Source organism: Dendropsophus ebraccatus, chromosome 15 (assembly GCF_027789765.1).
Source record: "Dendropsophus ebraccatus isolate aDenEbr1 chromosome 15, aDenEbr1.pat, whole genome shotgun sequence".
Taxonomy (NCBI): domain Eukaryota; kingdom Metazoa; phylum Chordata; class Amphibia; order Anura; family Hylidae; genus Dendropsophus; species Dendropsophus ebraccatus.
In genome coordinates, this window is record NC_091468.1 from 15551728 (window position 1) to 15567391 (window position 15664).

At 42.4% G+C, this 15664-nt stretch overlaps 1 long non-coding RNA gene across 2 annotated transcripts; it reads left to right on the forward strand.

The window, feature by feature from the left end:
* The first annotated feature begins 1806 nt into the window (after positions 1 to 1806).
* Positions 1807 to 13692, forward strand: LOC138774314 (uncharacterized). Of its 2 annotated transcripts, none has more exons than XR_011360286.1 (3): positions 1807 to 1864; positions 10585 to 10772; positions 13340 to 13692. It is a non-coding gene; the product is annotated as an uncharacterized lncRNA (long non-coding RNA). The 2 variants fall into 2 exon arrangements; XR_011360285.1 differs by lacking the exon at positions 1807 to 1864 and adding an exon at positions 9500 to 9731.
* Positions 13693 to 15664: the final 1972 nt, after the last annotated feature.

Here is a 15664-nt window from a genome sequence, read left to right on the forward strand (position 1 = left end):
AGAATACAGCGTGCTGTGTGGTGTTACAGGTAGATAATACAGCGTGCTGTGTGGTGTTACAGGTAGAGAATACAGCGCTGTGTGGTGTTACAGGTAGAGAATACAGTGCTGTGTGGTGTTACAGGTAGAGAATACAGTGTGCTGTGTGGGTGGGACCACAATGAAATGATAAAGTACTGCAAATAATTCAGTAACACAATGAAAATGCAATGTATGAACACAGCCTAGATGTTCTGCAACAGCTTTGGGCGGAGAATAGGCAGGGTGGGGGACTGTGATGGACAGCTGAGGGAAAGCATTGCATTCTGGAACCTGTAGTACTGTGTACATCTGCTCAACCAGAAAATACAGAAACACAAAACAGAACAACCCCCCCCCCCCCCCAAAAAAAACAAAAAACAAAAAAAAACAAATGGATTTTTGGTAGTTTCAAAACTGGGATAGATAGATAAGTAATGCTTTATGCCTCTGCAGAAGTTTCATTTTTTTAACCTCTACCCGGAGTTTCCTTTTAATACCTATCACTATTTTAAGTTTTTTTTTCTTGTTTGATAGAGGAAGAAACGTAGAAGGTTGTTGGCAGAAAAAGACCCCCCCCCCCCCATTCATTTACTGTTGATTTACCAACCACATCTGCTAGGAGGTTGTTCCAAGTATCTAAGTATCTAATACTCTTTCAGTAAAATTATATTTTCTCCTGTTGCTTCTGATAATAAATTCAGATTGTGTTTTTAAAGTAACCCCAAAAATAAACTAGTCAACACGAAATGCATTTGTTGAAAGTATGCTGTCAGTAACCTTTTAACCCACGATATACAAAAACATGGCCACTTTGTTACAAAGACAACACAACTCTTGTCTCCAGTTGTAGTGCTGGATAACCCCTTTAAGGCTGTCAGAAATCACTTCCCCTAAATCCTTCTCTTCTGAAGTCTTTACTAACAGAACTGCTGATATTATACTCACAACAATTGTGATGTAAATGTATTTAACTACCATCCCTTACAAAGTAAATGAAAAGGGTATAATAGATTAAAAAAAAGGAAGGTGGAGTAAACCATAAGATTGAAATACTAAAAAAATGTGGAATACAGTATTACCAAATATGAGTTTTAAAAATTAAACAAAACAAATAGAAACACCAATACCAAATCTTTTTACTGACAAAAAAAAAAAATTAAACTAAAAAATGTGAGGTGGCCATTTGAGAGTGAGTGAGTATACTTGTTCGAATTCGCTTGAGTGTTGTGGTACTCGAAAGTACTCGATACTCAAATACTGTGTGGTTCTAAATAGACTCTTCTATATAGACTCCTCCCTGCATTTTTGGCAGCTTTACTCAGCCAATAAACATGCAGGGAAGGGGCTAGGAGGTCCTCCTACGTAGCTGCCATGTTGGCTGCTGACATAGCAGTGACTGGCCGGCTGCATCAGGTGACCTGGGTGTATACCCATGCATGCTCCCACTGCTTTGCCAATTCCATTTCCATGGTGTTTCTACCACTTCCTTTGGTTTGCAGGTGCACCAGACATCCTCCCCTCTGCTGAATAGGGGGATAAATGGCTGACATATACAATGGCACTGTATGTATATAAATTGGCACTGCTTCTAGAAAACAAAACATTTAGGGGAAGATTTATGAAAGGGTGTAAATATACACCTGGAGTAAACTGCCCACAGCAACCAATCACAGCTCAGCTTTCAGCTCAGGTAAAATATAAGAGGAGCTGTGATTGGTTGCTGTGGGCAGTTTACTCCAGGTGTATATTTACACCCTATCATAAATCTCCCCTTAATACGGATCCTGACCATTCAGGAGAAGGAGACAAGAGAAGTATGTAGGCGTCCAGATGGCTGCACAGAGTAAGGCCCTATTCACACATCCTGTTCCTGTCCGCAATTGCGGATCCGCAATAATATAGGACCAATGTATTTCAATGGACCTATACACACATCCGTGTTGTGTACTGGGCTGCAATCCGTTCCGCAAAAAAAAAAGGACAGACCCTAGTACGGACAGTAACTGACACATCCAATACAACTCTATGGGGTCTGTATTTTACTGAAGCAATACGGATGCAATACGGATGCAATACGGACTGAATTTGCGGATTGTATACTGACTGAAATTTGCGGATTGGAAAAATATACTGACGTGTGAATAGACCCTAAGGGTCCTATTAGATGGGCTGATGACGGCCTGATCAATACTGTAAGCAAGCACAGATCTGCACATGGGTGCTTGTTTACTGGGCCTATTACACGGCCCAATAATCATTTAGCAAGGGCTGCACGGACATCATTAGCAATGTTTGTGCAGCCCTTGCCAAACCGTTAATACTTTACCTGTCTACGCTCTCGTTCTTCTGCGCTCTTTATGCATCCTGGCAGCTTCTAAGCTGAAAAGCTGATCAACCAGTCACTAGCCGCGGTGGTCCCGAACACTCTGAAGCTGGAGCGCATGGTGCCAGGACGTATACAGAGTGCAGGAGAAGACCAGGAGCGTGGACAGGTAAAGTATTGTCTGGGTAATTGCCAGCCATTACACGTAGCCATTACACGGTGGTCGATAATTTTAGGTCTGGGCCTTAAGAAATGATCAGCCGATGATCGTTTCAGTCAATAAAGTCTCACAATCGGATGAATCGGGACGATTATCGATTTGTGTAATAGGGCCTTAAGTTTATGGGGTTGTCTCGCTCACATAGACACAGAGCGGGTAGAGAGGTACATGACTCCATGTTCATTCTACAGATCTACACAATCTACACATTCAACGTTCAAAAATAATCTTTTTGACATGTCTTTTTAACATTCATGAAAGGTGTGCTTTAAAGGGGACCTGTCACCCCGGCTGCCAGGGTGAAGCCCGTCCGACCCCCGGTGGAGCCCCTTATACTTATCCCCCTCTCGAAGTCCCAGTCTCTGACCCCGTCCTGCCGCAGAGAAATCCCTGTCGGAAGCCGTGCGTGCGCTCCCCAGAGATGAGTCCGACGCCCATAGAGATTGACTGCTCCAATCATTCTCTATGGGCGTCGGACTCATCTCTGGTGAGCTTGCGGCTTCTGACGGGGATTTCTCGACAGCAGGACGGGGTTCGGGGCTGGGACTTTAAGAAAGGGGTAAGTATAAGGGGCTTCACCAGGGGGTCGGGCGGGCTTCACTCCGGCAGCCGGGATGACAGGCTTACTTTAAAGTGTTTTTTTCAGGAAAAACATACTGATGACTTCTCCACAGGACAGTTCATCAGTCACTGTTCGGCGGGGTGCCCTTACCCAACACTACCACCAAGCAACTGCTCAGTACCTGCACTACACAGTTTACAGAGCGAACTGCTTCCGGCCCTGCTCACTGTGTAGTGCGGCAGCTGGTCAGGTCTGTGGACAGTCAGGAGAGCCCCGTACACCTTAGATTGTTGGCCGACCTCGTGGGGACCTTAACTATAAAGTCTGTCTCCGACAGTGAGGGTACATCCAGCTGACCATGACCAATCAAAACTTTTAATATGTCTCTATGACATGTCCCCCGTTTTCTTCACAGTAATGCATTATCTTCATCAATTGTAGAACATTACAAAAATGTTGTTGATTTTTTTTGTCCTTCTACCTCTATGAAGGTTCACCATAACATTGGTTTTCTCTAGCCATTCCATCCCTTAAATCTCTTCTCGTCTTCCAAACTCATTGCTGTCACATCTCATCCATTTTTTTTTAATTTGCAAACTGAAAAGCTACAAGTACCTGCAATTGTGGGATTAAAATGAAGCTGGTGACCCAGTCCAACCTATCTCCATGCTTGAGCGATCTCCCCAATGTAATTAGTCTGTATCAAATTCAAGCCTCCCTAACAATGGGGCTCTCACAGCAAGTGACATTGTGCTAGAGGGCTATCACCTTGTAATAAAAATCCAGGGGGCATCTCGGTTCAGTGTAACCTGATTATGTATTCTTAGGAAATCTCCGGAGTGCACTCACAAACCTCACACAGGTTCCTCACCACTGCTAGACCATTAAAGCTATCCTATAAAATCACGTCGAACAGTTCTCGCAGCCGCAAACACATTTTCTACAAAAGCAGGAGTTGGCCAAACCGGGCGATGACATAGTTTCACTTTTTTTCATTTTCAGCCAATTTGTTGGATCCTTAGAAATCTCTATAAAATTACCCAAAAAGTTTGGCGGCAGAAATATTTAGGAATTTATGGCTTTTTGTTTTCTATGGTTTCTCTATGCCAAATCTGTTAATTTGTGGATTGCTCACTTCTCTTTTATTATTTAAACAATTAATTTGGTCTCCTATGTATCATACAGCGTCCCGTCATGTCTTTGCATTGTGTAGTATCTGCAGTTTACCTTTGGCGCCCCCTTACATCATCCAGTAGAAGAGCACATGCTGAAACTACAAGCTCTTTCTGTTGTCTATGGATAAGCTGTGCTGCAAATACATTTTTTGCTAATGATATCATTCTTTTCATATATTTCAATTGGAAGATAAAAAAAAAAATTGGGTCTCTTTTCAAAATCAATCAATGTCTTTATTAAAGGGGTATTCCACTCAAACATAACTTTTCACATGTTGCTGCCCATGATGAGACTAACAATTCCTTCCATTATTATCTATTCATTCTCCTTCCCCCAGTTCTGAGCTGCTGCTTTTTGCTACAAACACAAAAATCTGTGTGTGAGCTATTCTCTCCCCATCTCCCCTCCCTTCTGAGATGGCTGATGTAAACAAGTCACTGACTGGCTTTATCAGCAACATTGTAGCATCACAGTGAGTTTATCAGTAACTTGACCTCAGAATAACCCTCCCAGTATTACAAAGAAGCTACAATGTTGCAGATAAAGCCTGCCAGGGACTTGTTTACATCAGCTGTCTCAGAAGGGAGGGGGAGGAGGGGGAGACAGAGACAGAAGCTCACACACAGATTTTTGTCTCTCCAGCAGAAAGCTGAAAACTGGAGGAAGGAGACTGAATAGATAACAAGTATGGAAGGACTTGTTAGTCTCACCATGGGAAGCAACATATATTATTTGGGAAGTAAAATTGAAAAAAAAAATCTATTTTTCAACTTTTAGGTGGCATTCATGTTTACACCATTCACCATTTGGTAAATCTGACATCTTTTTAATATTCCTTAAGTTTTATTTTATTTTGCTTCTTTTTAAAAGTTAAAGCATAAAAATGAGTGTACATTGGCCCATTTTTGTGATATAATCTGTTGTTTTTATCGGCACCACATTTGCCTATGTGCAACTTTTTGATCACTTTTTATAATTTTTTTCTACATCCTTCCGCAACAGGAAAATTTCAGCGCTCTGGTTCAGATAGATGCCTCCTGAGCTGACTCTCGGGACAGCTCTTTTTAAAACTTGGCAATATCTACGTTACCCTCATCTAGCAGACACCTACAGGACTGAAATGGGTTAATTTTCTCTCACAGGAATATCCTAAACCCTAGTAAGAGAGTAGATATTCTATAACATATGCAGCCAGATACCACCCGTATGATATGGGAACTATTGTGTAAGTTGCCGTGTAAATTTTTGGAAATTTTAGGGGGAAAAAACTTTTTGGAAAAAGTGTGTTATTTTCACAACTATTTAGCAATCAATACTTGCTTTGTTGTCACAATGCAGTAATATCAGTAGATTCTGCCAACGGCAATGGCAAATATGTTTTTTTTTGTTCTTTGTTTACATTTTCTTTTTACACAATTTTAGAGTCCCCCTAGGGGACTTCTATGACCAACACAATGATTGCTCTAAGGGATCAATGCAGTAGCTTTGTACTACATTGATCCATCATTTCTGCACTCGATTTCTTCCGCCTGCTGGAAACAGGCTAAAGCAATCACCAACCACCAGAATCTAAATGGTTAAATAGCATGCACGGATGAGCAATCACTCCAGCAGCTGCTGGATATAAAGAGAGCTTGTGTTGTGAGCCCTCCTTAAACCCTGTTAGCGGCACCACAATGTGCAAGTATGTCATCGTGCAGGAAAGGGTTAAAGGCAGGGGCGTAGCTAGGGGTTCAGCCTAGGGGGGGCGAGTGAGTCTAAGTGGGCCCCCAACCATTGTTACCCATAGGAAATCTCAGCAGGTGACACGGATTTCTGAATAATAAAGGGAATATTCTTCTACATTTCTTATAGTGAATAAGGATAAAGAGCCGTGTAAGAGGCTTCTACATCTGGAATATAGAACCACAAAAAAAGTAAAAGGGCTTAAGATTAGAAAAATATAGCTGCCTTCTTCCACAGACAGCACCACTCTTGTCCTCAGTTTGTGTGTGGTATTCGACTAAAGTGTATGGAGCCAAGTTGTGATACCGCACACAACCTAAGAGCAGGGGTGGCGCTGTTTTTGGAAGAAAACAAATATGCTGTTTTTCTTTTAATTCTAGAGAACCCTTTTAACCAGATTATCTTTGCCTAAAAATAATAGTGGTATAGGTAATAGGCTTTTTAGACATTAAAAGGGGTGAGTTGGTTGTGATTATACATGTATGTACAATCAAAGATATATGATGAGCTGCTAGATATCCACTTCTATCCTATCTATCCCCTATATATCTCCTATTTATCTATCTATCTATCTATCTCCTATTTATCTATCTATCTATCTATCTATCTCCTATCTATCTCCTATATATCTATCTCCTATCTATCTATCTCCTATCTATCTATCTATCTATCTATCTATCTATCTATCTATCTATCTCCTATCTCCTATCTATCTATCTCCTATCTATCTATCTATCTATCTATCTATCTATCTATCTATCTATCTATCTATCTCCTATCTATCTATCTATCTAGTCCACAGAAATCCGCAGCACTCCAACATGTGGTAAGAAAAGTTTTATTCCATCAGCATAGGTACAAAAATGGCAGGCCATTTTTGTACCTATGCTGATGGAATAAAACTTTTCTTACCACATGTTGGAGTGCTGCGGATTTCTGTGGACTGTATTTGGGATCCCTAGCCAAGGGACTTTCTTCGCTGGCACCCACGCCTTTACCTCCGGATGTGCGGCTTTCCTCTGGACTATCTATCTATCTATCTATCTATCTATCTATCTATCTATCTATCTATCTATCTATCTCCTATCTATCTATCTATCTCCTATCTATCTATCTATCTATCTATCTATCTATCTATCTCCTATCTATCTCCTATCTATCTATCTATCTATCTATCTATCTATCTATCTCCTATCTATCTCTCTCCTATCTATCTCCTATCTATCTATCTATCTATCTATCTATCTATCTATCTATCTATCTATCTATCTCCTATCTATCTATCTATCTATCTATCTATCTATCTATCTATCTCCTATCTATCTATCTATCTATCTATCTATCTATCTATCTATCTATCTATCTCCTATCTATCTATCTATCTATCTATCTATCTATCTATCTATCTATCTCCTATCTATCTATCTATCTATCTATCTATCTATCTATCTATCTCCTATCTATCTATCTATCTCCTATCTATCTATCTATCTATCTATCTATCTATCTATCTATCTATCTATCTATCTCCTATCTATCTATCTATCTATCTATCTATCTATCTATCTATCTATCTGATAAGTACTGGAAGACTTGAGATTTTGAAACAGAGGTAATTTACAAATCTATATAAGTTTCTGAAACCAGTTAATTTTAAAAAATAAAAATTGCTGGAGTACCCCTTTAACTTACTTTAGCATAAGGTGTATAGATACCTGCATTTGCAACTACATGATGGAGCAGGTACAGCAAGGGGGTCAAATGTGTTGGGGGCGCTTGTGAAAATGTGGTAAGGGCTAAGCAGTAGAGGGAGGGAGAGCGTTCACCATGGTAAGAGCTCTAAAAAAGGGACACAAGTTAGCATGGCCTCTGAGAGAGTGTGGCTGCTGCATGAGGAGGAAGGCTAGCGATCAGAGTCGATGTGGGGGGCCTTTGGCCCCCGGACCTTACTCAGTTCAGCACTGGGGAAGGAAGGGGGCTTTCATGAAGATTGGGGTTACTTGGAAGAAGCAGTGTGTTAATTACGGCATAGAGCGGTGTTCTACCAAATACAAAAACATAATTCAGTCACTCACAGAAGGCGGCTTCTCTGCATGGATTGCGATTTTTTTTTTTTTTTTTTTTTATATTCAAAGTTGTTCACTTTTCCTTTGGTCTCCATCTGGCCCCGGCCATCATGAAGACTTTTCCGACCATGACTTGTCTCCACAGGATCTGCTAGAGAGACATTTTAGGCTCCTCGCTCCAGCATTATCCTCATCTCTATACAAACTCCCCTGTAGTGTAGCCCCCTCTATGCAGCCTCTGTGTAGTATAGGCCTCTCTGTGGTATTGCCCCCCCTCTCTGGGGTGTAGGTTTCTCTATAGTAATGCCCCCGTGTGTAGTACACTCCTCTCCTCCTCTGTTTAGTACAGACTACGGATGGTCCGAACAGAGTTCGTACGAACCCGAACCATCCGCAATGATTACCGATGTCTTCCCGCTCCGTGCAGCGGGCGGATCCAGCGGGAGGAACACCTGGAAAACTGGGATACAGCCATAGCCATAGGCTGTATCCCAGTTTTCCAGGCAGTCCTCCTGCTGCACGGAGCGGGCAGACAGCGGGAATCCGATGCCGAGCGTTCGGGTTCAGCCGAACCCGAACCTCGGCGGGTTCGGACCATCCCTAGTACAGACCCTTGTGCAGTCTCCATCATACTGAGTACTATTGCTGGAAAAGCTGGGTGACCTCCATCATACTGACTACAGGATACTGGGAAAGCTGTGTGACTTCCATTATAAAATGATGGGAAAGCTGGGTGACCTCCATCATACTAAGTACAAGATGCTGGAAAGCTGGGTGACCTCCATTACACACTGACATACAGGATGCTGGGAAAGCTGGGTGGCCTTCATGACACTGACGACAGGATACTGGGAAAGCTTGGTAACCTCCATTATGCTGACTACAGGACACTGGGAAAGCTGGGTGACCTCCATTATGCTGACTACAGGACACTGGGAAAGCTGGGTGACCTCCATTACACACTGACTACAGCAAGGATGTCACACTCAGTCCCTCCAGCTGTTGCAAGTCAGAGCTGTATATATATATATATATATATATATATATATATATATCCTGCCGGTCACTTATCACTTATATATCCTGCTGCTCACTTGGTCATATATATATATATATATATATATATATATATATATATATATATATATACACATACCGTATATAATCAGCAGTGACCAAGTGAGCAGCAGGAGACATATACTGTGTGTGTGTGTGTGTGTATATATATATATATATATATATATATATATATATATATATATATAATATATCTCCTCCTGATCATTTGGTCAGTGGGGTGGGTATGTGGTTCTGTCTGTCTGTCTGTGTGTTGTCACTCCTCTCACAGTCCTCACTCAGTACCTGACATCTTCTAGCACTCGGCAGCCTCACTTCCTGTCAGAGCTGCTGCTGGACGTCTTCAGTCTCTCCCTGGCAGCCATAGACGGTGAGGATCCCTCCAGCTGCTGGTCCCTCCCCTCCCCCTCATACCAGCTCTGTAGGACAGTGAGGGGGAGGGGCCAGCAGCAGCGTGTGAGGAAGAAGCAGGAAGATGCAGGGAGAAGATCCAGCCCTGGCCGGGCTCTGCATCCGACAGCTGAGCGGGCCCCTCAGGAGCAGGGGGCCCGCTATTGTCAGGTGCTGTTGCCTTCTTGGGGGCCCCGGCCACTACAGACATGTGTTAAGGCTGTCTGCAAAAGCAATAGCTTTTGCAGACAGCATTAACAGTCTGAGACCTCAGTGGGCCCCTGCCTGAGTGGGCCCGGGGGCGACCGCCCCCTTTGCCCCCACCAAATTTCGCCACTGGTTAAAGGGTATCTCCCTGAAGGACATGATGGGAGTAACACTGATCCGAAATAACCTCTCCCTCTGGTAATACCTTCTCCAGGTCCCATGCTGCTCTGTCTTCCTCTGACCAGGTCTAATTGCTGTGAATACAGGCAGTACTAATCGCTCTCGCATCACACAGCAATCACTTAGCGCCACGACAGGGAGCCAAGCCCTCTCGTTACTGCCAGTTCTTAACCTTTTAATTTGAGCTGCTCCCCCCCAGCTTAGAGGTCTTGTCACAACTAGTGATGAGCGAACATGTTCGTAAATGTTCGTATATTCATACGAACTTGGCGCTAATTGATCGTGTTCGCCGATCATGAACAATTTGTTCTATGATCGGAATGGTTATAACGTTCATTTTCGAACATTGCGATGTACGCAACTGCGCAATTTACGATTTGCTCCTGATAATCTGTACACATGCGCGCGACTCTAGACCGAAACGTACGCAATCTGTACGCAACTGCATAATTTACGCTTTGCACTTGATGATCTGTATGCATGTGTGTAACTCTAGACCAAAACGTACGCAACGGCGTCATTTAAGCATGTGCGTAGACTGAAATGTATGCTTCTTCTGTACGTCTGTATTTGTTCGTGAATGTTTGGCGAACACGAACCAAACTAATTACAATTTTTTTTTTATGTTCATGTTTAGGATCCGAACCAAACATCGTGATGTTCACTCATCATTAGTCACAACTGCGACCTCTACTACTACGCCACTGCTGCTTCCACTAAAGCTATTCCCCCTGTACCTACTTATCTAACTGTGAGAGTGCTGAATCATTCCGAACACTGGCATGCTGATACTAGGAAAATAAATGCATGAACGGCACATTGGCGGTAATGAATCTGGATGTGTGTTTGTCTAAAGAAAACATTATAACTATTTCTTTATGTCCAAAATAGGAACAAGCAACCGACTCCGCGCAGCCATTTTCCTCTCATATACAAGCGGTTGCACAACAGTTTGTATAAATGAACCTAAGCAGAGCTCGCTTCTATAAAGATAGATCTGGCTCGCAGCCTAGGTCTCCCACTGTGCAGACCATGGCTAAAACCACAAGGATATTCCTTCACCCATGAATGTGTAATTTATTCATAAAAATGTAACTCTAGTCCGGTGCTGGAATCATTTCTCAGTCTACATCCTTCCGCAACAGGAAAATTTCAGCGCTCTGGTTCAGATAGATGCCTCCTGAGCTGACTCTCGGGACAGCTCTGTTTAAAACTTGGCAATATCTACGTTGCCCTCATCTAGCAGACACCTACAGGACTGAAATGGGTTAATTTTCTCTTACAGGAACATGCTAAACACTCGTAAATAACGCAGATATTCTATAACATAGGCAGACAGATACCACTCGGATGATATAGGATCTATTGTGTAAGTTGCAGTGTTACTTTTTGGAAATTTTAGGGGGAAAAAAACTTTTTGGAAAAAGTGTAAGTGTTATATTGACAACTATTTAGCAATCAATAATCACTTCAGGGCCAAAAAATGTTATGTTACAATGCACTATTACGAGTATCATACTCCGTATAGGAAAAAACTGAAAGGGCACTCACCCTAAAGTGCGATCTTCTTTATTTCATGCAGTATACTTTAAAAGTTCAGGATATCATGGGCTTGTTCACAGTACGCCACGCACCTAATGGAACACAGGTAACAGTTGGATCGCGTGCATGCCGGCTTCTTCAGACCACATCAGACCTCCATTAGTAGTGCCGGTAGTTCACATCTATTCTGAGTTTGAATTGACACTATTACAAGTAGATACCATTCCAGCATTAGTTCTTAAAGGGGTTATCCAGCATTAGAAAAACATGGCCACTTTCTTCCAAAGACAGCACCGCTCTTAGCTCCACTTTGGGAGCAGGTTGTGGAACTCAGTTCCATTGAAGTGAATGGAGCAAATCACACCTGACCTGGAGACAAGAGTGGTGCTGTCTCTGGAAGAGAGTGGCCATGTTTTTACAATTAATTATTGTTCCGTGTAATAAAGACAATGATCAGCTGATGAAGCAATCATTGGCTGATCGTTGTCGTTTAATCTAGACTCAAAATCATCAGAGTCTGGACACGCATCGCTATGTGTAATAGTGATTTGTGGGCAATGGCTGACGACTGAATACAAAAAATAATAAACGTTATACTTACCTGTCTGCGTACCCCTGGTATCTTCCTGGCTTCTGCCCTCTGGCCGCAGCTGCCACTGAAACTTCAGAGACGGCCCCTGAAGTGACAGGCCACTCAGCCAGTCACTGGGCGCAGAGCTGTCCTGTTTTGGTCAGTGATTGGCTGAGAGGCCTCAGAGACCAGCCCAGAAGTTCCAGCCGCGTCTGTGGGGAGTGGGGAAAAATGGGAAGGACACTGGCGATCATGGAGAGGTATGTATACAGTTTATTAGTTTAAACTAGTGCAAGGGCAGCAGGTACAGAACAGGCGAGAATTGGAGGTACGTTAGAGTTGTGCAGCATTTCTTTTCTTTTTTTTTTTACTATCCTATTTTACTATTTGGGCATACAGATGGGCTGGCCAAGATGATTTTTAACTTGAGTAGTTGTCACAGATCTACCTCAACATCTCTGGTAGATGCACCAGAACATTGTATACAAGTGGTTATTGCAACCCTCAGAACCATAGCCTTGGTGGGTCAAGCTGTGGTAGTGGAAACAGCCTTAAATTCGGAAGGTTTGAGCAAAACCAGTCAATAATCTTGTGTACATGACTTAAGGCCTAAAGAGATTTTAGCAAATGGGCACTGATCAATGAGGTCGGCACTAATTTCCAGAGCCTTCCCAAGGCTAATAGTTGGATCGAGCATGCAGCCATTTAAATGAATTGTTATCTGTAGGACAGGGAGATGTGTGGTTAAAGGGGTTATCCAGTGATACAAAAACATGGCCACTTTCCCCCCTCTCTTGTCTCCGGATTGGGTGGGGTTTCAAACTCAGTTCCATTGAAGTAAATGGAGCTTAATTGCAAACCACACCTGAAATGGAGACAAGAGAGGGGGAAAAGTGGCCATGTTTTTATAGCGCTGGATAACCACTTTAATAATCAAATTTATGTAGTTTCACAAAAACGTTAATCAGTCGATGAACAACAGTTTTTTTTCTAAACTGCTCTTGCAATTTTTGTGCCAAAACCGGAACTGGATTCAAATGGGATGGACGATAAAAAGAGAGGACTTGTACTTCTGTTTTCGTTGGATCCACTTCTGGTTTGGGCACAAAAACTACACTGGCAGTTTTCCCCAAGAAAGCTGTGTATGTTTCCAGCCTTACTAATAGGACTGATACGACTGATTCCACCTTAGGGTATCCTGGCTCAACACTAACTGTAACCTTAAAGTGTTTTACCTCTATGTGACAAAATTTTATTTTCTTGTCTGCCCCATTCACAGATGTCTCACAGTAGTGGATATACCTTTGATGTAGGAAGAAAAATAAAATGCTAAGCCTTACATCGTCAGCAGATACAATGAAGCCGTGAGTCAAAAATAGACAGTTTTCTTTTTACAACCCAACATGAACGTCTAATGCAACCAGATTCCTCCTGACTACTTAAAAGGTATTTTTTCATCAGCCACTGCCGAGATCCAGCGTTTTACCATTGATTTATTTTTAAGTTGCTTATTTTTGAGAATTTTGTTATGAAAATGTTCTCCTCCGTTCCCATGAGGAGGGTGCGCAGCCAAAACATATGCTTGTATGAGAAAGCATCTTTCATTGATAGCCAGACAAGGGCTGATGCATAAAGGGCTTATTAAATAAATCGTTTATAAAATACATGTCAATATAGACTAAAAACGACTTGACTGTTTCGGCTAAGCTTGCTTCACTGTTCATTCTTTCTCACAAATGGCAACCATTGGCAGCGCTATCTCAGGGGCCTAGTTAGAGTTTTATGATGATGAGGCGTGGATGAAAATATGAAACTAGTATGATTGAAACTTGTGCTTGTATTTATGTAGGAGCTTTAGATTTTATTACAAAATATGAGAAGGCTAGGCTTCATGATAAACGTATGTATGTATGTATGTGGAATAGTCATATTCAAAGACCAATGGAAGACACAACAAGCAAGATTTAAAGGGGTATTCAAGGAAAAATTCCCTTTTCACCTATCCGCACGTAGATTTTTGGCCCAACTGAGGATCCATACAGAGTGACGTCACCGAATCTCCCTGGGTTTCACTGTGGAGTTGGGCCGCCGGCCGGGGCACCTCCAAAACGGACTATACGGCATCATCCAGTGGTGATCATACCAAGGATACTAACATATCCACTTCCAGTAGTGAAGTTTCCATTGCGGACATTGTTACACAGACGGACGGAAACAGAAGCCCGCTACAGGTACTGACATCTTTCATTACCACTGGTAGCCATTGATAGCTCTCACTATTAGCCATAGCATATAGAGTAGTATCGATTGCGCTGAATGTCCTTTTTGTTATATTTATTTTTTCCATTTTAGTGAACCTTCGGGGGTTCACTTTGTTCATTTAGCAGCAGCAACAGTGTAGCGCTGGTGAGGAATATTGTCTCAGTTTAAGACTACATTTCCCTACTACCAAATTCATAAATAAACTCTAACTCTATGGGGGCTGGCCTAGAGAATGTATATGCCTCACCGCTTAAAGCGACTCTGTACCCACAATCTGACCCCCCAAACCACTTGTACCTTCAGATAGCTGCTTTTAATCCAAGATCTGTCCTGGGGTCCGTTCAGCAGGTGATGCAGTTATTGTCCTACTTTTAAACTTGCAGCCCTGTGTCAAACTGGTGTGGCCTACAGTGTCTATGCCCTAAGCCTGCACCGCCCCTCCGTCCCTCCTCCCCGCCCTTCTCATCCCTAGGAATACTCCTAGAACAATTTCTCCTATTCATCACCTATGTGAACACTGCACATGAGCTGGATCGTTAAGGCGCCTGTGCAGTGTTCAAGTGATAAATAGGAAAAATGGAGTGGGGAGGAGGGATGAATGGGCGTTGCAATCCTAGGGCATACGCATTCTAGGCCATGCCAATTTGACACAGGGCTGCAAGTTTAAAAGTTGTTTTTTATGACAATGACTGCATTACCTGCCAAACGGACCCCAGGACAGATCTTGGATTAAAAGCAGCAATCCGAAGGTACAAGCAGTTTGGGGGGTCAGATTGTGGGTACAAAGTCTCTTTAATATATAGAAAAAAATGACTCTTTCATAGCAGTTACTGCTCCTGTTCTCAATTTGCCAAATTTTGGGATAAATTCAGAACAAAATGAATTTTAAACCAATCAGTTCTCTGTTAAATAGCAATCGGCGCAAGATTCCTCCGGTGATAGGTCTGCGCGTTGCATCATCTGGACTCCCAATGCTTCTACTGACCTGATCTTGGTTCAGAAGGACTGCAGAGAGTCTGAATGTTACCGTTGACCTCAATATGGACAATAAACTATCGCTGTATGAAGGCCAAACGTAACCGGCCGTGAATATTATGCTGAGTGCTGCATTTTATATATCTTTTTTGGCTTTAGCTGCTGTCCTCGAGACCAGTATATCTCTAAAAGAACGTCCTCCAAGAGCCTGGAAATGAGTTTGTTTAGTACGTAGCATCTGAACAACATCTGAATTGAGCTTTACCAGATCCGACCGCTCACCGGCTTTTAGCACCGCACATGTACCTCTCCTACAGAGTTTCATTAGCCCTTTTTTTTCCAGACTAAGGGAAGCATAATTAAAAGC